The 22,713-nt window shown below is 44.4% G+C and overlaps 1 long non-coding RNA gene across 1 annotated transcript in view; it reads right to left on the reverse strand.

The window, feature by feature from the left end:
- Positions 1 to 22,713, reverse strand: part of LOC143787307 (uncharacterized) — a 220,025-nt gene that overhangs the window by 190,965 nt on the left and 6,347 nt on the right. The window contains exon 2 of the long non-coding RNA XR_013218321.1: positions 1,930 to 2,046. This is a non-coding gene — a long non-coding RNA (uncharacterized LOC143787307). The remainder of the gene's footprint in view (positions 1 to 1,929; positions 2,047 to 22,713) is intronic.

Here is a 22,713-nt window from a genome sequence, read left to right on the forward strand (position 1 = left end):
TTGCACTGAATTGCACCACTATTTGTAAGCAAAAGTGGTCTTGAAGGGTTAATCTAATCATTATGAATGGTTGTCCACTATTCAGACAATTTTTTTTCATACCCTTAATAAAATAAAAAATATTGTACTCACCTCCCGTGCTGGTGCTGTTCTCGCGGTGTCCGCACTAACTCACCCTGGGGCTCCCGTGCTGTTGTTGTGACACGTGACCCCAGCGCTCAATCAGCACTGGCATCATTGTCCCTGACTCCTGTCGAATTGAACATTGAAGAGGAAGTGAGAACTGCAGCCCAGACTTCCTCTTCATGTTCAATTTGTCTGAAGGCAGGGACAGAGAGGCACTGTGGTCACATGCTACAACAACCACACAATAGCCCGGGGACCGTGAGTGCTGACGCCACTGGAACGGCGCCAGCATGGGAGGTGAGTATATATTTTTTTTTATCGTGGCCAAATATTTAGATCAAGATGGGGTTATCCAAGTAGTGAACCACCCCTTTACAATAAAGCAACTTTGCAATTACCTTGTTCTTAAAAATCTACTCCGTTCTCAAGAACAGAGGGATTTATATTTGTTTACCACTCGTTACCTATGTTGCCAGTCTCCTAGTTAATGCAGTGCTTACAAGCAATTTTATATAGAGCTTGTAGTCACTGTTTTGAAACTGGATCTGAACAGTTTCAGTGCCGTTGTGCTCCTCAGATGTTGCAAAGACAAAGCTGCCTCTGCAGCACTGAATGCAGCAGCTTGACGATTTAGCTGTTCAGAACTCTCAATCAATTAGGAGTGCACCACCCATGGCAAAGGGAAGCCCAGAGACAAAGGAGCAGTGTACTTCTAAGGGCAGAGTCAGACAGTTGTATACATCAGAGTGGGGTCAAAACGCAGTGCACGGACTGGTCGCCAGCTCTACCGACTCGAGCATGACAGCTGTATAGAAATACATGCAGCTCGCACGCTCTGGTCAGGAAAGTTCGTGCACTGCGTTCCAATCTTGCACCGATTTATAAGGCAGACTGACTGCCCTTACAAGATGAGAAAACCGCTTTCAACAACCAAGTTGTGGTGAAATGTAAAACAACAGTTTCAAAAGAGGCACAAAATGTATCAATTAGCATAAGCTACTGTAATGAATTTGGCAGATCTAGTCTTCTAAGTTGTTTACATTTATGGTAGCATTAGTAAATCTTCTACACTGTGTCATGTTTTCCAGAAGACTGCAAGTAAACTAGATAAGGCTTGTTTCACACTTGCGTTTGGCTGGTCTGCGTTTGGCTGCATACATCCTCCATTAAGCTCCACCTATGCTCCGGAGGCCTACACCCCGTCTACTTCCGTAGGCGTCCTGCGTACCTATCTTTAACATTGTTTACGCAGGGACATGCGTTGCATGCTGATGCGTACGCATGCGGCGTTTTGACGTGCCCGGCGACCACGTTCCCATTACATCGGCGGGCACGTCAAAATGCCGCATGCGGACACATCCCCATACAACGCATGCTCCTGCGTACCCAATGTTACATAGGTGGAAGCGTAGGCGGAACTTAACGGAGGATGTACGCAGCCATACACAGACCAACAAAACGCAAGTGTGAAACCAGCCTAAGTTGCCTTATCTATCCTGTCCAATATGTAGGCAGTGCAAACTTAAGCCAGATGATCTGAAATTGCACCAAATTTATCACTGTGGCCCTAACTGGAGTATAAAATTTGATGCATGTTTAAATACTTTTCTAATTTTATACCACCTAATGGGAGACTTACTTGCGCCACTCTTTTGCTTTTAAATTTATTATGCAAGTTAGGAGCAAGAAATGCCAGAAACACATAATAAAAAGGGCTAAAACTAGATACAACATTATGCTCCAATATGCACATTTATATACGGTATAGTCAAACACATTAGCAAATCTGTTCCAGTTACTTACCTTAACTCAGTGATTTACCATGGTGCAAAAAATAAATAGTTCACTGATATGTAACTGTACATCAGTAAATAACATGACTTGAACAAAGACAGGAAGGCAATGTTAATCACTGTTTATCTGTAAGTAAAAACAAATATATTTTTTTGTTAAAATAACTAAATATAATATCGGTTCCCTACCAACTTCCAACTTTGTGGCCAAAGTAAATTATTATGATTTTTCTGAATATGTTCTAAACAAATATGTCCATAACTACAGAGGTAAGACTGTGGAATATGAAAAGTGTAAATTTAATAAACATTACAAGAAATTATACTAAGAAGTTGCAATGTGCTGACAGCACCAACAGAGAAGCCACAGGGATTTTTTTTCCACCACTAATTTTACTGTCCATTATTACTTAGACTGGAAGTCTGTATGGCAGATACAGCTTGTCACGTGCATGCCAATTTTATTTAGAAAAAGCTACAGAAATTTGTCAATAATGAAACTGATAATAATAATTTTATTTATACAGCGCCAACATATTTCGCAGCGCTTTACATTATAGATAAACCCTGAATAGACTTGCTTGTAAAGTTAGATGCAATTTACCAGGTGCAATAAACAAATTGCAATAAACTTGCTACTACTATGGTGTACAAGTTATTATTTTCTACAACACTGTTCCCAAAAACATGTACTGTACATGTCGTAGAAAACTACTAAAAACCTGTACAAACCACTAAAAAACTACTGATCAGTGTTCAAGAATAGATGATCAAACAGGAATCCTAGAGGAGTTATAATTTACATGTCAAAACTCTAGAACCATGCGAATAGGTGTTCAATAAATTTTCTTTAGGAAAATGATAAAGAACTGCCCAAATTACTAGAGGGTTATTTTAAACCAATTGCTACAAGATCCAGCATCAATAATCAGTCAACCTATTTGAATAATAGGGATCAACGGTCAGCTGTCTTATGACGAGCAAAGGGATCAGTTGTAAATCTATTATGCCAAATCAAAGTGATTAAGACTCAATAAAGTTTCTACAAATATAATGATCAGAAAAGAATGAAATCTTTCAAGTTTGTAGGAGGATGATGAATAATATTGATCTTAGAGTGTATGCAAAGAAGCATTCCCCTATTAATTTAGTCAATAAATGCATTAGAAGAAAGTTCTTAGAATCATGAACGAAGCTTATCCATGGAAAATAATAGATCTATTCCCAAGTTTACATTTTAGAAATTCAGTTCATCACTCTTTGAGTGGTTGCTTTTCGGTCAATGTTCTCTACTGGATTATAGAAATAGAGACTATGCTAGAAAAAAAAAAATCAGAAAACAATAATTCTTCAGCAGAATGAGTGACCACTCCAAGCAAACAAATACACTTGAAAGTGTTTTGGATGAGTCTTTTAAGTCATTAAATGTATACAATTATATGGACAAAAGAACTGGGACATCAACACGGTACACTTTCAAATGCTTTTATGATATTCTAAATGGGAAGTTGATCCTTGCTTGCAGCTAACAGCTTACCGCTTACAGCTTCCACCCTTCTGGGAATTCCTGCTGCAGGATTTTGGCGTGTGTTTGTGTGAGTTTTTGCCCATTTATCCAGAAAAACATTTGTGAGGTCAAGACACTGATGTTGGACACAAGGGTCTGGATTTACATTCAAATGTCTAGTTCATTACAAAGGATTTCAATGGGGTTAAAGTGAGGGCCCTGTGTGGGCCACTCAATTTTATCGATAAGAAAATTCACCCAACAGTCGCACTGTGCACTGGGGAAAAGTCATGATGAAATACAAAAAGTCTTTCCCCAAATGGTACCCCTTAAGTTGGAAGCATAAATTTGTCCAAAATGTCTTGATATGCTAAAGCATAACGTGTTTCTTCACAAGAAGGGGCCTAACCCCTGAAAAAATCTTATTGCATTATCCCTCTTCCACTAAACTTTACAGTTGACACCATGCAGTCAGGAAAATAATGTTCCGCTGCCATTTGCCAAACCCAGTCTGGTCCATCTGACTGCCAGACTAATAAGTGTGATTAATCACTCCACATAACATATTTCCACTGCTTAAGAGTCCAGTAGTGGTGTCCTTTACCCCACTCCATCAGATGTTTGGCATTGTGCTGAGTGAAGTAAGGCCTGTATGCAGGAGCTCAGCCATGAATAGTGTTGAGCGATACCGTCCGATACTTGAAAGTATCGGTATCGGAAAGTATCGGCCGATACCGGCAAAGTATCGGATCCAATCCGATACCGATACCCGATACCAATACAAGTCAATGGGACTCAAGTATCGGACGGTATTCCTGATGGTTCCCAGGGTCTGAAGGAGAGGAAACTCTCCTTCAGGCCCTGGGATCCATATAAATGTGTAAAAGAAAGAATTAAAATAAAAAATATCGCTATACTCACCTCTCCGACGCAGCCTGGACCTCAGCGAGGGAACCGGCAGCGTTGTTTGTTTAAAATTCGCGCTTTTACTTGGTTACGTGAAGTCCCGGCTTGTGATTGGTCAGGGCGGCCATGTTGCCGGGACGCGGACCAATCACAGCAAGCCGTGACGAAATTACGTCACGGCTTGCTGTGATTGGTCCGCGTCCCGGCAACATGGCCGCCATTAACCAATCACAAGCCGGGACGTCACGGGAGGCTGGACACGCGCCCATTTTAAAAAGCGCGCGTGTCCAGCCTCCAGTGACGTCCCGGCTTATGATTGGTCACGGCGCCATGTTGCCGGGACGCGGACCAATCACAGCAAGCCGTGACGAAATTACGTCACGGCTTGCTGTGATTGGTCCGCGTCCCGGCAACATGGCCGCCATTAACCAATCACAAGCCGGGACGTCACGGGAGGCTGGACACGCGCCCATTTTAAAAAGTGCGCGTGTCCAGCCTCCAGTGACGTCCCGGCTTATGATTGGTCACGGCGCCATGTTGCCGGGACGCGGACCAATCACAGCAAGCCGTGACGAAATTACGTCACGGCTTGCTGTGATTGGTCCGCGTCCCGGCAACATGGCCGCCATTAACCAATCACAAGCCGTGACGTCACGGGAGGCTGGACACGCGCGCTTTTTAAAATGGGCGCGTGTCCAGCCTCCCGTGACGTCCCGGCTTGTGATTGGTTGCGCCGCGGTCAACCAATCACAAGCCGGGAGGCTGGACACGCGCGCATTTTAAAATGGGCGCGTGTCCAGCCTCCCGGCTTGTGATTGGTTGATCGCGGCGCAACCAATCACAAGCCGGGACGTCACGGGAGGCTGGACACGCGCCCATTTTAAAATGCGCGCGTGTCCAGCCTCCCGTGACGTCACGGCTTGTGATTGGTTGCGTCTCCCATGTGACTGCGACGCAACCAATCACAAAGCCGGGACGTAATTTTAAAATCCTTAAGGACCTGAAATTACGTCACGGCTTGCTGTGATTGGTTGCGTCTCCCATGTGACTGCGACGCAACCAATCACAACGCCGGAACGTAATTTTAAAATCCTGAAGGACCTGAAATTACGTCACGGCTTGCTGTGATTGGTTGCGTCCCGGTCACATGGGCGGCACGCAACCAATCACAAGCCGGGACTCACGTAAAGGAAAGAAAAGCGCGAATTTTAAACAAAGAACGCTGCCGCTTCCCTCGGTAAGGTGCAGGCTGCGTCGGAGAGGTGAGTATAGCAATATTTTTTATTTTAATTCTCTCTTTTACACATTTTTACATTAATGTTGTTTCGATACCGATACCCGATATCACAAAAATATCGGATCTCGGTATCGGAATTCCGATACAGCAAGTATCGGCCGATACCCGATACTTGCAGTATCGGAATGCTCAACACTAGCCATGAATACCCATGCGATTCAGCTCCTGATGCAGCCGTGTGCTAATTTTAATGCCAGAGGTCTGGAGCTCTGCATCTGCAGCTATAAAGTCAGCTATTTTATGCAACAATCTTTTTTTGATGACCAATTCTGTAACAAATAATTGTAAAGGAAAACTACAAGGCTAAATGCTTGACTTTTTAAGTGGTGGCACCAATACTGTTGTCCATATAAAGTAAGTCTACTTATCAAAATAGGATTTAATAAGCAGGGGCACAGGGAATAACCCCATTCTAATTTAATTTAGTAATATACTATGTTCACTATACATCTTTCATACAACATATTGCTGACATATTGTCAGGTTCTTCAGTATCCTGCACATTTATATGTATGGTAACTATGCAATGTTCCAGACTGCACCTCATGCCTACAAAAGCCTATTAAATTACTACTCACAGAGTCTATTACTCATCTGTGTAAAGTTATTCAGGTATCATTCCTCTACATCAGTGGTGGGGAACCTCAGGCCTGCGGGCCATTTACAGACCATGATGACCTTTTCTCCAGCCCCTCCTGGGGACCACAGTGTTTGGGCCAGCAGCTGTGTTTTCATGGCCACTGGCCTTTTAATTTCTTCTTGTACTGTGAGCAAGTGCACTCAGTGTTAACTACTGAACCCTGAGAAATTTGCAATAAAAGATTACATCCTGACACCAGTGGCACTGTCAAAATTTACTTTGTGGGCGGAGTTAGCACACAACTTTTATGGCCCCCGAAGGATGGTTTAAATATCCGAACGTCCCTTGGCAGAAAATAGGTTCCCCACCCCTACTCTACATGAACAAATGTTATAACATGAAAGAACAAAATATAAACTTGGATTTTAATCAACAATAACAACAACAAAAACAATAACATCCTAATTATTCCACTGTAGATTTCTATAAGGTATATGATCCAATTGTTTGATGGTAGTATTCAATAGTCATTGTAGTCTTGGAGAAGAAAATGTGACACTGATGGTAGGCTGATTAGAAACTCTTCTAACAGTGGCATTTGTCACTTAATATCTATAATAGAATCTGTTTAATGGATATGCCGCAAAATGTATCTATTAAATAGATACTGTATTAGAGTTATCATATGACGGATGCTACTATATGGCATTCGTCACAGACATCCATCGCCCATACGCTGCAATGGCATTCAGTTTACAGATAAGCCATCAAAAGCTATTGAAAAGCGTATGATGTACCGGTTAAACAGATGCTGCACAGTATAAATTCTTCAAATGTATTTATTTTTTGAACATTCAGGATCTGATTTATCATTTTCAGTTTTCTTTAAGTCACTTTTCTTCTTTTGTCTTTTGGAATTTGTAGATTTTTTTGTGCCAAGTTTTTAAAAATGAAGATAATCTACAGGGAAACCCAAAGCGCAAATATAGAGAAAATGGGTTTCATTTTGCTCACCTGGTATTGTTGTATAAAGGCAGAACTCCTGTATAAGTATGTAGGCCAGCTGTTGCTGCTCTGTCACAGGAGAGAAATTTATTTTTTTCTTCTAAATTGTTTTAATTTTGGATACATCCCATTGGGCGGTCCTGGGTTTATTGGCACCAATTCCCAAATTATTTAAACCCATGAATGCTTAGTTGTATTTACATTCCTTATTTTGTCTTCAGAAAGGTACCTGTCCGACACCAAAATGCTTTGACAATAAAAAAAACTTTAATTATTCACTTGAAAACATTATACTCCAGTAGCGCAGCCCCTCCAACCGTGGTTTTATCCATTTCTATAAGTTTTTAAAACTGGTGCATAAGGTTCATAAATTTTACACAAAATAAAAAATGCTCCTTATTTTTGACTGCAAATAAAAAGTGAAAACACCAAAAACTATGCAAAAAAGGTACACATGCGACCATGAATCTAGCTCTCAGTTTATTTGGAGGATGAATCAAATTCCAACAATACCCTTTTTTGTACATTTTAATATTTTTGCACAATAAATACTATTTAACAGAAATGTGTGCCTTGCTGCCATTTTCCAAGAACTATAACTTGTACCTTCCTCCATTGATGGGAATTATGTGAGTGCCTTCTTTCTGAGGGGGGAATATTTGACACTTTCATCCCTTTTTATTCTATTTTTAGCTGATGAACAAGAAAAGAAACAGCAATTCTGCCATTATGGGCATATATGGGCATACAGGCATTTGAAATGTAAATCCATTGACACCTTTATATCTTCTATCTGTTGCTGCATTCTCAGGAAATTAGCATTTTCGTTTATATGGAAATTAGTCATAAGGTGCTCTGGGTCTGGCATATAAAAACAATCTTTAACCTCCTTAAGTTTTTTCTCTGCCCAGCACCAGTTTCTTTAGCTTAATTGATAGCTCACTGTCTGATTACTTTGCCTGACACCTGACATCACAGAGACAGTGAGCTATCAATCAAGCTAAAAAGGCTGGTGCTGGGAGGGGAAACAACCTCAGTAAGCAGAGGCTTGTTCCGTGCTTTATCGCACTTAGATAATTTAGCTAGTCATTTGTATATGAATGGAATGGCCAATCTCTCAAAAATACAGCAACAAATAGAAGATTTAAAGAAGGTGATGAATCTACATTTCAAACACCTTGCATGCTTTCATCTGTGATTTGGAATGGGGGTTGGTGGAGAGGGGTTTGAGCTGACAGATTCCCTTTAAGTTTTACTGCTTTTGCACAATTTTTTCCAACTGAAGATTTTGCGTAGGGTCTTTTTCTGGATGGACTAGCTATAGTTTGTATAGGTACAATTTTGGAGTATATGTGACTTTTTTATCACTTGTAATCCAGTTTTTTTCTTGGAATAACCAAAAAAAGCAGTTCTAGCATTGTCGCAAACTTTTATTCTTTGGTGACAACAACTTCATAAATCAACCACATTCATTGAATTTGTTGCTTTTACTGTTGGTGGATTTTTTCTGCATGGGCTGTAGGAGAGGCTTCCTTTGGTGGATCTATACATATCATTCCTCTGCAGTGTACGCTGGTTTGTGTCACGGGAAATACTCACTCTGATTTGGCTTTCTATACTTCGGTAGCTAACTGCAATGAACTTGCATGTCGGCTTTTCTCATCAGAAGACACTCCTGTCCAGATGATAACTTCCTTGGTAGGCCAAAATGACCTTGTGAGATGGCTGCATCTTTGTTAAACTTTTGCTCCAATATCTGACTGATAAGTAAAGGTACCTTCACACAAAACGACTTTACAACGAGAACGACAACGATCCGTGACGTTGCAGCGTCCTGGATAGCGATATCGTTGTGTTTGACACGCAGCAGCGATCTGGATCCTGCTGTGATATCGCTGGTCGGAGCTAGAAGTCCAGAACTTTATTTGGTCGTCAGACCGGCGTGTATCGTCAGGTTTGACACCAAAAGCAACGATACCAGCAATGTTTTACGCTGGTAACCAGGGTAAATATCGGGTTACTAAGCGCAGGGCCGCGCTTAGTAACCCGATGTTTACCCTGGTTACCAGCGTAAAAGTAAAAAAAACAAACAGTACATACTCACCTGCGCGTCCCCTGCCGTCCGCTTCCTGCTCTGACTGAGCGCCGGCCGTAAAGTGAAAGCACAGCACAGCGGTGACGTCACCGCTCTGCTGTTAGGGCCGGCGCTCACACAGTACAGGAAGCGGACGCCGGGGGACGCGCAGGTGAGCATGTACTGTTTGTTATTTTTACTTTTACGATGGTAACCAGTAGGGTTGAGCGAAACGGGTCGATCATTTTCAAAAGTCGCCGACTTTTGGCTAAGTCGGCGTCTCATGAAACCCGATCCGACCCCTGTGCTTGTCGGCCATGCGGTACGCGACTTTCGCGCCAAAGTCGCGTTTCAATGACGCGAAAAGCGCCATTTCTCAGCCAATGAAGGTGAACGCAGAGTGTGGGCAGCGTGATGACATAGATCCTGGTCCCCACCATCTTAGAGAAGGGCATTGCAGTGATTGGCTTGCTGTCTGCGGCGTCACAGGGGCTATAAAGGGGCGTTCCCGCCGACCGCCATCTTACTGCTGCTGATCTGAGCTTAGGGACAGGTTGCTGCCGCTTCGTCAGAAGCAGGGAGAGCGTTAGGCAGGGTCCACTAACCACCAAACCGCTTGTGCTGCAGCGATTTCCACTGTCCAACACCACCTTCGGTGTGCAGGGACTGTGGAAGCTATTTTTTTTTTTTTTCCCCTCAGCGCTGTAGCTCATTGGGCTGCCCTAGAAGGCTCCGTGATAGCTGTATTGCTGTGTGTACGCCACTGTGGAAACCAACTGCTTTTTTCAAAGCACATATCCTCTTGTTCCTTCCTTTCTGCACAGCTATCTTTTTTGTTTGTCCACACTTTTTATTTAATTTGTGCATCAGTCCACTCCTATTGCTGCCTGCCATACCTGGCTTAGATTACTGCAGGGAGATAGTAATTGTAGGACAGTCCCTGTTTTTTTTTTGTTTTTTTTGTGGGAGATTAAGATTGGCATTTCTGCTACAGTGCCATCCCTGTGTGTGCCATCTCTCACTGAGTGGGCCATAGAAAGCCTATTTATTTTTTCCGTGATTTGTGTTCTAAATTCTACCTCAACACAAAAACACTACATCAATCAGTGGGAGAAAAATATTGGCCTCAGTCAGGGCTTGTGTGCCACTGCTGTGTGTGCTATCTCTCATTCAGTGGGCTATAGAAAGCCTATTTTTTTTTTTTTTTTTTTTAATATTATTTGGTTTCTAAAGTCTCCCTGAAAAAAAAAAAAAACCTAAAAAAACAGTGGGAGAGTAATATTGCCCTTTCAGCTTGTGTGCCAGTCTTGACTCCTGGGTGTGCCACCTCTCTCCCTCTCATTCAGTGGGCCATAGAAAGCCTATTTATTTATTTTTTTAAATATTATTGGGTTTCTAAAGTCTCCCTTAAAAAACAAAAAATACATAAAAAAACAGTGGGAGAGTAATATTGCCCTTTCAGCTTGTGTGCCAGGCTTGACTCCTGGGTGTGCCACCTCTCTCCCTCTCATTCAGTGGGCCATAGAAAGCCTATTTATTTATTTTTTTAAATATTATTGGGTTTCTAAAGTCTCCCTTAAAAAACAAAAAATACATAAAAAAACAGTGGGAGAGTAATATTGCCCTTTCAGCTTGTGTGCCAGTCTTGACTCCTGGGTGTGCCACCTCTCTCTCATTCAGTGGGCCATAGAAAGCATTTTTTTTTTTTTTCCTTGATTTGTGTTCTAAAATCTACCTCAACACAAAAACACTACATCAATCAGTGGGAGAAAAATATTGGCCTCAGTCAGGGCTTGTGTGCCACTGCTGTGTGTGCTATCTCTCATTCAGTGGGCTATAGAAAGCCTATTTATTTATTTATTTTTTTTTCTTATTATTTGGTTTCTAAAGTCTCCCTGAAAAAAAAAAAAAAAACATAAAAAAACAGTGGGAGAGTAATATTGCCCTTTCAGCTTGTGTGCCAGTCTTGACTCCTGGGTGTGCCACCTCTCTCCCTCTCATTCAGTGGGCCATAGAAAGCCTATTTATTTTTTTTAAAAAATATTATTGGGTTTCTAAAGTCTCCCTTAAAAAACAAAAAATACATAAAAAAACAGTGGGAGAGTAATATTGCCCTTTCAGCTTGTGTGCCAGGCTTGACTCCTGGGTGTGCCACCTCTCTCCCTCTCATTCAGTGGGCCATAGAAAGCCTATTTATTTTTTTTTTTAAATATTATTGGGTTTCTAAAGTCTCCCTTAAAAAACAAAAAATACATAAAAAAACAGTGGGAGAGTAATATTGCCCTTTCAGCTTGTGTGCCAGTCTTGACTCCTGGGTGTGCCACCTCTCTCCCTCTCATTCAGTGGGCCATAGAAAGCCTATTTATTTATTTTTTTTAAATATTATTGGGTTTCTAAAGTCTCCCTTAAAAAAACAAAAAATACATAAAAAAACAGTGGGAGAGTAATATTGCCCTTTCAGCTTGTGTGCCAGTCTTGACTCCTGGGTGTGCCACCTCTCTCTCTCATTCAGTGGGCCATAGAAAGGCTATTTTTTTTTTTGGTTTTTTTAATATTATTTGGTTTCTAAAGTCTCCCTGAAAAAAAAAAAAAAACATAAAAAAACAGTGGGAGAGTAATATTGCCCTTTCAGCTTGTGTGCCAGTCTTGACTCCTGGGTGTGCCACCTCTCTCCCTCTCATTCAGTGGGCCATAGAAAGCCTATTTATTTTTTTTTTAAATATTATTGGGTTTCTAAAGTCTCCCTTAAAAAACCAAAAATACATAAAAAAACAGTGGGAGAGTAATATTGCCCTTTCAGCTTGTGTGCCAGTCTTGACTCCTGGGTGTGCCACCTCTCTCTCTCATTCAGTGGGCCATAGAAAGGCTATTTTTTTTTTGGTTTTTTTAATATTATTGGGTTTCTAAAGTCTCCCTTAAAAAACAAAAAATACATAAAAAAACAGTGGGAGAGTAATATTGCCCTTTCAGCTTGTGTGCCAGGCTTGACTCCTGGGTGTGCCACCTCTCTCCCTCTCATTCAGTGGGCCATAGAAAGCCTATTTATTTATTTTTTTAAATATTATTGGGTTTCTAAAGTCTCCCTTAAAAAACAAAAAATACATAAAAAAACAGTGGGAGAGTAATATTGCCCTTTCAGCTTGTGTGCCAGTCTTGACTCCTGGGTGTGCCACCTCTCTCCCTCTCATTCAGTGGGCCATAGAAAGCCTATTTATTTTTTTTTTTAAATATTATTGGGTTTCTAAAGTCTCCCTTAAAAAACAAAAAATACATAAAAAAACAGTGGGAGAGTAATATTGCCCTTTCAGCTTGTGTGCCAGTCTTGACTCCTGGGTGTGCCACCTCTCTCTCATTCAGTGGGCCATAGAAAGCATTTTTTTTTTTTCCTTGATTTGTGTTCTAAAATCTACCTCAACACAAAAACACTACATCAATCAGTGGGAGAAAAATATTGGCCTCAGTCAGGGCTTGTGTGCCACTGCTGTGTGTGCTATCTCTCATTCAGTGGGCTATAGAAAGCCTATTTATTTATTTATTTTTTTTCTTATTATTTGGTTTCTAAAGTCTCCCTGAAAAAAAAAAAAAAAAACATAAAAAAACAGTGGGAGAGTAATATTGCCCTTTCAGCTTGTGTGCCAGTCTTGACTCCTGGGTGTGCCACCTCTCTCTCTCATTCAGTGGGCTATAGAAAGCCTATTTTTTTTTTTTTAATATTATTTGGTTTCTAAAGTCTCCCTGAAATAAAAAAAAAACTTAAAAAAACAGTGGGAGAGTAATATTGCCCTTTCAGCTTGTGCGCCAGTCTTGACTCCTGGGTGTGCCACCTCTCTCTCTCTAATTGTGGGCCATAGAAAGCCTTTTTTTTTTTTTTTTTTTTTAATATTATTTGGTTTCTAAAGTCTCCCTGAGAAAAAAAAAAAAAAAAATTAGGTGGGAGATTAATATTGACATTAGTGCTTGAGTGACAGTCCTGCGTGTGTGTCATCTCTGTGATTTTGTGCCACAGAAAACAGAGTGTGTAACATTGTGCCTGATTTTCCTTGTGGTCTCACCAACCTGTTAAGGGATATTGAAATCATACTGAAGTTATAGCTCACCGTGTAAGTTGTTTGACAGCAACAAATAAAGTTACTTTGGTTAAGATTTTAAAACAATGAGGAAGTCTGGTGCAAGAGGTCGTCGTGGGCGTTCATTGTCAGCTGGTAATGATGGTAGTGGTAGTGGAGCATCAGGTGGTCGTGGGGATAAAAATATTCCACCTAAGTCTGGAGCTGTGGAGCCAGTTTCGTCGTCAGGCTACACAAGGCCTCGAACGCTCTCTTTTCTGGGAGTAGGAAAACCGCTTTTAAAGGCGGAGCAGCAACAGCAAGTTTTGGCTTACATTGCAGACTCAGCCTCTAGCTCTTTTGCCTCCTCTTCCGAAACTGGTAAATGTAAAAGCAGCGCGTCGCTTGTGGATGTTCACGGTCAGGGACAAGTCGCTTCCTTGTCCTCCTCAGCAAAAACTACAACAAGAGAGAAGGATGCAGCAGGCGACACAACGGGTCACTCCATGGAGCTCTTTACACATACCGTCCCTGGCTTAGAAAGTGAAACATTTAACAGGCCATGCCCATTACAAGTATATTCTGACATGGAGTGCACTGATGCACAGCCACAGCCAGAGTACTATGCTGCTCCTTTGACTCAGACCACCACATTGCCCTCTCAGGGTACAGATCCACAATCAGACCCTGATGAGACTATGTTGCCCCGCCACGAACGCTATACCACCGACCGACACAGTGACACAGACGAAGTTGCACACGAGCTCGAAGAGGAGGTAATAGATGACCCAGTTATTGACCCCGATTGGCAGCCATTGGGGGAACAGGGTGCAGGCGGCAGTAGTTCAGAAGCGGAGGTGGAGGAGGGGCCGCAGCAGGCATCAACATCGCAACAGGTTCCATCTGCCGGGCCCGTATCTGGCCCAAAACGCGTGTCAAAGCCAAAACCTGTTGGAGCACAGCGTTGCCATCCGGTTAAAGCTCAGTCTGCAATCCCTGAAAAGGGATCCGAGTCTAGGAAGAGTGCAGTCTGGCATTTTTTTAAACAACATCCAACTGATCAGCGCAAAGTCATCTGTCAAAAATGTTCAACTAGCTTAAGCAGAGGTCAGAATCTGAAAAGTCTAAATACTAGTTGCATGCATAGACACTTAACCACCATGCATTTTCAAGCCTGGACTAACTACCAAACGTCCCTCAAGGTTGTAGCACCCTCGGCCAATGAAGCTAGTCAGCAACGCAACATCCCTTCCGTCACTGTAAGGCCACCATTTTCCGCACCACCGGCAGTATCTGTGCAGGTTTCTTTGCCAGCCAAAAGCAGTCAGGGTCAGGGAATCACCAGTTTTGTAGGAGGAAATATTGCATCTAGGGCACCGGCGGAAACAATACCGTCTCCAACCGTCTCTCAGTCTGCCATGTACACCGGCACACCCGAAAGTTCCACGATCTCCAGCTCTCCAGTCCAGCTCACCCTACATGAGACTCTGGTTAGAAAAAGGAAGTACTTATCCTCGCATCCGCGTACACAGTGTTTTAACGCCCACATAGCTAGACTAATCTCGTTAGAGATGATGCCCTACCGGTTAGTTGAAAGCGAAGCTTTCAAAGCCCTGATGGAGTACGCTGAACCACGATACGAGCTACCCAGTCGACACTTTTTTTCCAGAAAAGCCATCCCAGCCCTGCACCAGCATGTTAAACAGCGCATCGTCCATGCACTCAGGCAATCTGTGAGTACAAAGGTGCACCTGACTACAGATGCATGGACCAGTAGGCATGGCCAGGGACGTTATGTGTCCATCACGGCACACTGGGTGAATGTGGTGGATGCAGGGTCCACAGGCGACATCAATTTAGGGACAGTTGTGCCTAGCCCACGGTCTAGGAAACAGTTGGCTGTAGGCGTTCGCACCCCCTCCTCCTCCTCCTCCTCGTCCTCCTGCAGAAGCTACAGCTCTTCCACAGAACGCAGTCTGCCAACCACTCCATCGGCAGATGACACTGTTGCACACCAGTTGTCCCATTATGGGCCAGCTACTGCCAAGCGTCAGCAGGCTGTATTGGCTATGAAGTGCTTGGGCGACAACAGACACACCGCGGAAGTTCTGTCCGAGTTCTTGCAACAAGAAACGCAGTCGTGGCTGGGCACAGTAGATCTTGAGGCAGGCAAGGTAGTGAGTGATAACGGAAGGAATTTCATGGCTGCCATCTCCCTTTCCCAACTGAAACACATTCCTTGCCTGGCTCACACCTTAAACCTGGTGGTGCAGTGCTTATTGAAAACTTATCCTGGGTTCTCCGACCTGCTCCTCAAAGTGCGTGCACTTTGCTCACATATCCGACGTTCGCCTGTACACGCCAGCCGTATGCAGACCTATCAGCGGTCTTTGAACCTTCCCCAGCATCGCCTAATCATAGACGTTGCAACAAGGTGGAACTCAACACTGCACATGCTTCAGAGACTGTGCGAACAGAGGCGTGCTGTTATTTATTTGTGGGAGGATACACGGGCAGGCAGTAGGATGGCAGACATGGAGTTGTCAGGTGTGCAGTGGTCTAAGATACAAGACATGTGTCAAGTCCTTCAGTGTTTTGAGGAATGCACACGGCTGGTTAGTGCAGACAACGCCGTAATAAGCATGAGCATCCCCCTAATGCGTCTGCTGATGCAAAGTTTGACGCACATAAAGGAGCAGGCGTCTGCACCAGAGGAAGAGGAAAGCCTTGATGACAGTCAGCCATTGTCTGGTCAGGGCAGTGTACAGGACGAGGTAGTGGGCGAAGAGGAGGTGGAGGACGAGGAGGATGATGGGGATGAGTATATTTTTAATGCCGAACCTTTCCCGGGGGCACAGGAAATTGGTTGCGTGTCACGGCCGGGTTCTGGTTTTTTGAGGGACACAAGTGACGTAGATTTGCCTGCAACTGCCCCTCAACCAATCACAACCGGAGATTTGACAACTGGAACTTTGGCCCACATGGCGGATTATGCCTTACGTATCCTAAAAAGGGACACACGCATTACGAAAATGATGAACGATGACGATTACTGGTTGGCCTGCCTCCTTGATCCACGCTATAAAGGCAAATTGCAAAATATTATGCCACATGAGAACTTGGAACTAATATTAGCAACCAAACAATCAACTCTTGTTGACCGTTTGCTTCAGGCATTCCCAGCACACAGCGCACGTGATCGTTCTCACACGAGCTCCAGGGGGCAGCAGACTAGGAGTGTTAGGGGTGCACACATCAGAAGTGGCGTTGGACAGAGGGGTTTTCTGACCAGGTTGTGGAGTGATTTTGCTATGACCGCAGACAGGACAGGTACTGCTGCATCAATTGAAAGTGACAGGAGACAACATTTGTCCAGTATGGTTACTAACTATTTTTCATCCCTTATCGATGTTCTCCCTCAACCGTCATTCCCATTTGATTACTGGGCCTCCAAATTAGACACCTGGCCAGAATTGGCAGAATATGCATTGCAGGAGCTTGCTTGCCCGGCAGCAAGTGTCCTATCAGAAAGAGTATTCAGTGCTGCAGGTTCAATATTAACCGAAAAAAGGACTCGTCTGGCTACCCAAAATGTTGACGATCTAACATTCATTAAAATGAACCACAACTGGATTTCGAAATCTTTTGCCCCACCTTGCCCGGCCGACACCTAGCTTTCCTATGAAAAGCTCTTGCCTGTGAATTACTTTTCTAATGTCTAATTTGCTGCAGCTGATTGTACAGCATACGACATGTTTACACCTCCCTAAATGGCCAAACTCCCCACACGGGGCCGTGGTATCGCGACTTGGCGCAAGCACCCGTGAGACTGCTGTTTGTCTGAAGAGGTGGGTGTGCTCGCTTTTGGTTGACGGCATTGCTACTGGGTCCCTCATAGTACAATGTAGTGTCTCTGGCGGTGGTGGTGCGCACCCAACGTCAGACACACCGTTGTAACATGAGGGGCCCTGGGGCGGTCCCGCCGGCCTCTAGAGAGTTCCCCCCTACCCCAGCTCAAAATGTGCTCTACCACATGCAAAATTATGTCGCACAGCTCCACCAATCTTTAGTCTATTCGCTGACATCATTCAATGTCTGGCACTGACAATACAAATTTGTAGACATCTATGATGCAACTTAAAGTAGTCTGTGTCTGTGTCCTATATTGGCACCATTAAATAGTTACTGCCAAATTACTATGTCAGAAACTCAGCAGATGAGCCCACCCCTGTACCTAAGTATGCCACCTTTTTTTTTGTTTTGGTTGTTTTGCGAGACATTAACATCTATTTATATTTTGGGAGTACTGGGACAGACACTCCTTGCACTACTCCTCCACTCACCACCAAGCTGCCCGTGTATCCATGTAACCGCTGTAAAACTGCCATGAGCCTATTGTTTGTTATTTTAGGCCTTTGAAGCCTGTCTGCGGTCCCTCCTTCCACTAGTCCTCCACTGGCCAGACCACTGCTGCCCGTGTACCCCTGGAACCAATTATAAAGTGCCTACAGCCAGCCCATTTTTTTATGTTAGGCCTTTGAAGCCTGTCTGCGGTCCCTCCTTCCACTAGTCCTCCACTGGCCAGACCACTGCTGCCCGTGTACCCCTGGAACCAATTATAAAGTGCCTACAGCCAGCCCATTTTTTTATGTTAGGCCTTTGAAGCCTGTCTGCGGTCCCTCCTTCCACTAGTCCTCCACTGGCCAGACCACTGCTGCCCGTGTACCCCTGGAACCAATTATAAAGTGCCTACAGCCAGCCCATTTTTTTATGTTAGGCCTTTGAAGCCTGTCTGCGGTCCCTCCTTCCACTAGTCCTCCACTGGCCAGACCACTGCTGCCCGTGTACCCCTGGAACCAATTATAAAGTGCCTACAGCCAGCCCATTTTCTTATGTTAGGCCTTTGAAGCCTGTCTGCGGTCCCTACTTTAAATACTCCTCCACTGACCACCAAGCTGCCTGCCCGTGTATCCATGTAACCGCTGTAAAACTGCCATGAGCCTATTGTTTGTTATTTTAGGCCTTTGAAGCCTGTCTGCGGTCCCTCCTACCACTAGTCCTCCACTGACCAGACCACTGCTGCCCGTGTACCCCTGGAACCAATTATAAAGTGCCTACAGCCAGCCCATTTTCTTATGTTAGGCCTTTGAAGCCTGTCTGCGGTCCCTACTTTAAATACTCCTCCACTGACCACCAAGCTGCCTGCCCGTGTATCCATGTAACCGCTGTAAAACTGCCATGAGCCTATTGTTTGTTATTTTAGGCCTTTGAAGCCTGTCTGCGGTCCCTCCTTCCACTAGTCCTCCACTGACCAGACCACTGCTGCCCGTGTACCCCTGGAACCAATTATAAAGTGCCTACAGCCAGCCCATTTTCTTATGTTAGGCCTTTGAAGCCTGTCTGCGGTCCCTACTTTAAATACTCCTCCACTGACCACCAAGCTGCCTGCCCGTGTATCCATGTAACCGCTGTAAAACTGCCATGAGCCTATTGTTTGTTATTTTAGGCCTTTGAAGCCTGTCTGCGGTCCCTCCTTCCACTAGTCCTCCACTGACCAGACCACTGCTGCCCGTGTACCCCTGGAACCAATTATAAAGTGCCTACAGCCAGCCCATTTTTTTATGTTAGGCCTTTGAAGCCTGTCTGCGGTCCCTCCTTCCACTAGTCCTCCACTGGCCAGACCACTGCTGCCCGTGTACCCCTGGAACCAATTATAAAGTGCCTACAGCCAGCCCATTTTCTTATGTTAGGCCTTTGAAGCCTGTCTGCGGTCCCTACTTTAAATACTCCTCCACTGACCACCAAGCTGCCTGCCCGTGTATCCATGTAACCGCTGTAAAACTGCCATGAGCCTATTGTTTGTTATGTTAGGCCTTTGATAGCCTGTCTGCGGTCCCTACTTTAAATACTCCTCCACTCACCACCAAGCTGCCTGCCCGTCTATCCATGTAACCGCTGTAAAACTGCAATGAGCCTATTGTTTGTTATGTTAGGCCTTTGATAGCCTGTCTGCGGTCCCTACTTTAAATACTCCTCCACTGACCACCAAGCTGCCTGCCCGTGTATCCATGTAACCGCTGTAAAACTGCCATGAGCCTATTGTTTGTTATTTTAGGCCTTTGAAGCCTGTCTGCGGTCCCTCCTTCCACTAGTCCTCCACTGACCAGACCACTGCTGCCCGTGTACCCCTGGAACCAATTATAAAGTGCCTACAGCCAGCCCATTTTTTTATGTTAGGCCTTTGAAGCCTGTCTGCGGTCCCTCCTTCCACTAGTCCTCCACTGGCCAGACCACTGCTGCCCGTGTACCCTTGGAACCAATTATAAAGTGCCTACAGCCAGCCCATTTTCTTATGTTAGGCCTTTGAAGCCTGTCTGCGGTCCCTACTTTAAATACTCCTCCACTGACCACCAAGCTGCCTGCCCGTGTATCCATGTAACCGCTGTAAAACTGCCATGAGCCTATTGTTTGTTATGTTAGGCCTTTGATAGCCTGTCTGCGGTCCCTACTTTAAATACTCCTCCACTCACCACCAAGCTGCCTGCCCGTCTATCCATGTAACCGCTGTAAAACTGCAATGAGCCTATTGTTTGTTATGTTAGGCCTTTGATAGCCTGTCTGCGGTCCCTACTTTAAATACTCCTCCACTGACCACCAAGCTGCCTGCCCGTGTATCCATGTAACCGCTGTAAAACTGCCATGAGCCTATTGTTTGTTATTTTAGGCCTTTGAAGCCTGTCTGCGGTCCCTCCTTCCACTAGTCCTCCACTGACCAGACCACTGCTGCCCGTGTACCCCTGGAACCAATTATAAAGTGCCTACAGCCAGCCCATTTTTTTATGTTAGGCCTTTGAAGCCTGTCTGCGGTCCCTCCTTCCACTAGTCCTCCACTGGCCAGACCACTGCTGCCCGTGTACCCCTGGAACCAATTATAAAGTGCCTACAGCCAGCCCATTTTCTTATGTTAGGCCTTTGAAGCCTGTCTGCGGTCCCTACTTTAAATACTCCTCCACTCACCACCAAGCTGCCTGCCCGTCTATCCATGTAACCGCTGTAAAACTGCAATGAGCCTATTGTTTGTTATTTTAGGCCTTTGATAGCCTGTCTGCGGCCCCTACTTGCAATACTCCTCCACTGACCACAATGCTGCCTGGAGTGCCTGCCTGTGTATCCATGTAACCGATGTAAAACTGCCATGACTGCCTACTGTTTGTTATTTTAGGCCTTTGATAGCCTGTCTGCGGCCCCTACTTGCAATACTCCTCCACTGACCACAATGCTGCCTGGAGTGCCTGCCTGTGTATCCATGTAACCGATGTAAAACTGCCATGAGTGCCTACTGTTTGGTATTTTAGGCCTTTGATAGCCTGTCTGCAGCCCCTACTTGCAATACTCCTCCACTGACCACACCAATGCTGCCCGTGTACCCCTGGAACCTATTTAAAAGTTCATAGAGCCTAGTTATATATTTTATTTACTATTAATAAGGCCATGATGGACTACGCTGTACCACGCTACAAGCTAACCAGTCGACACTTCTTTTGCGAGAAAAGCCATCCCAACCCTCCACCAGCATGTAGAAGACCGCATTGTCCATGCACTCTGGCAATCTGTGAGTACAAAGGTGCACCTGACAACAGACGCATGGACCTGTAGGCATGGCCACGGAAGATTACGTGTCCATTACGGCGCAATGGGTTAATGTGTTGGATGCATGGTCCACAGGGGACAGCCTACTAAGTCTGTCTGCAGTCCCTAATTCAAATTGTCCTCCACTGTCTAAATCGGAGCTTCCACCTTCTGGCTTTCGGCCTATAGTATCAGAAATTAAACTGCATTTGGCCTTCAACTTTGGTTAGGGCCTACTAACGGCTTCTGCCCCTCCCTGGTGTTGCCCTCAACTAAATAAAGCTGAGCTTCAACCTTCTGCTCCAAATTACCATTTTAAAAAATGCAATAGGCTTTTCCGGCCTACTAAAGGTGTCTGTCTGTGTGCCCCTGCCTGGTGTTGTCCTCAACTAAATAAAGCTGAGCTTCAACCTTCTGCTCCAAATTACCATTTTAAAAAATGCAATAGGCTTTTCCGGCCTACTAAAGGTGTCTGTCTGTGTGCCCCTGCCTGGTGTTGTCCTCAACTAAATAAAGCTGAGCTTCAACCTTCTGCTCCAAATTACCATTTTAAAAAATGCAATAGGCTTTTCCGGCCTACTAAAGGTGTCTGTCTGTGTGCCCCTGCCTGGTGTTGTCCTCAACTAAATAAAGCTGAGCTTCAACCTTCCGGCTCTCATTAAGTGGTTTTAAAAAAAAAAAATGGTGGTTAGGGCCTACTAATGGCTTCTGCCCCTCCCTGGTGTTGCCCTCAACTAAATAAAGCTGAGCTTCAACCTTCTGCTCCAAATTACCATTTTAAAAAATGCAATAGGCTTTTCCGGCCTACTAAAGGTGTCTGTCTGTGTGCCCCTGCCTGGTGTTGTCCTCAACTAAATAAAGCTGAGCTTCAACCTTCCGGCTCTCATTAAGTGGTTTTAAAAAAAAAAAATGGTGGTTAGGGCCTACTAACGACTTCTGCCCCTCCCTGGTGTTGCCCTCAACTAAATAAAGCTGAGCTTCAACCTTCTGCTCCAAATTACCATTTTAAAAAATGCAATAGGCTTTTCCGGCCTACTAAAGGTGTCTGTCTGTGTGCCCCTGCCTGGTGTTGTCCTCAACTAAATAAAGCTGAGCTTCAACCTTCCGGCTCTCATTAAGTGGTTTTAAAAAAAAAAAATGGTGGTTAGGGCCTACTAACGGCTTCTGCCCCTCCCTGGTGTTGTCCTCAACTAAATAAAGCTGAGCTTCAACCTTCTGCTCCAAATTACCATTTTAAAAAATGCAATAGGCTTTTCCGGCCTACTAAAGGTGTCTGTCTGTGTGCCCCTGCCTGGTGTTGTCCTCAACTAAATAAAGCTGAGCTTCAACCTTCTGCTCCAAATTACCATTTTAAAAAATGCAATAGGCTTTTCCGGCCTACTAAAGGTGTCTGCCCCTCCCTGGTGTTGTCCTCAACTGAACAAAGCTGAGCTTCCACATTCTGGCTTTCGCCCTATACTATCAGATATTAAACTGCATTTGGCCTACTAGTGTGGTTAGGCCCTTGAAACAGTGTCTGCTGCTCTTGGGTTTGCTACTCCACTGAACAAAGCAAAGCCGCCTGTTTAGTCCTGTTACCAATTTTGAACTGCATGTAGCCTACTTTATTCTTTGGCCCTATATCTGTTTCCTCCTCATCCTGCCCATTGCCCAGCCACTGCTAAATGAGTCTGCTGGTACATTGACCTAGACCACTACATTCCCCTTGTACTCTACACAGCCAGAATCTGACCCTGCTGAAAGTAAGGTT

Source organism: Ranitomeya variabilis, chromosome 8, assembly GCF_051348905.1.
Source record: "Ranitomeya variabilis isolate aRanVar5 chromosome 8, aRanVar5.hap1, whole genome shotgun sequence".
Taxonomy (NCBI): domain Eukaryota; kingdom Metazoa; phylum Chordata; class Amphibia; order Anura; family Dendrobatidae; genus Ranitomeya; species Ranitomeya variabilis.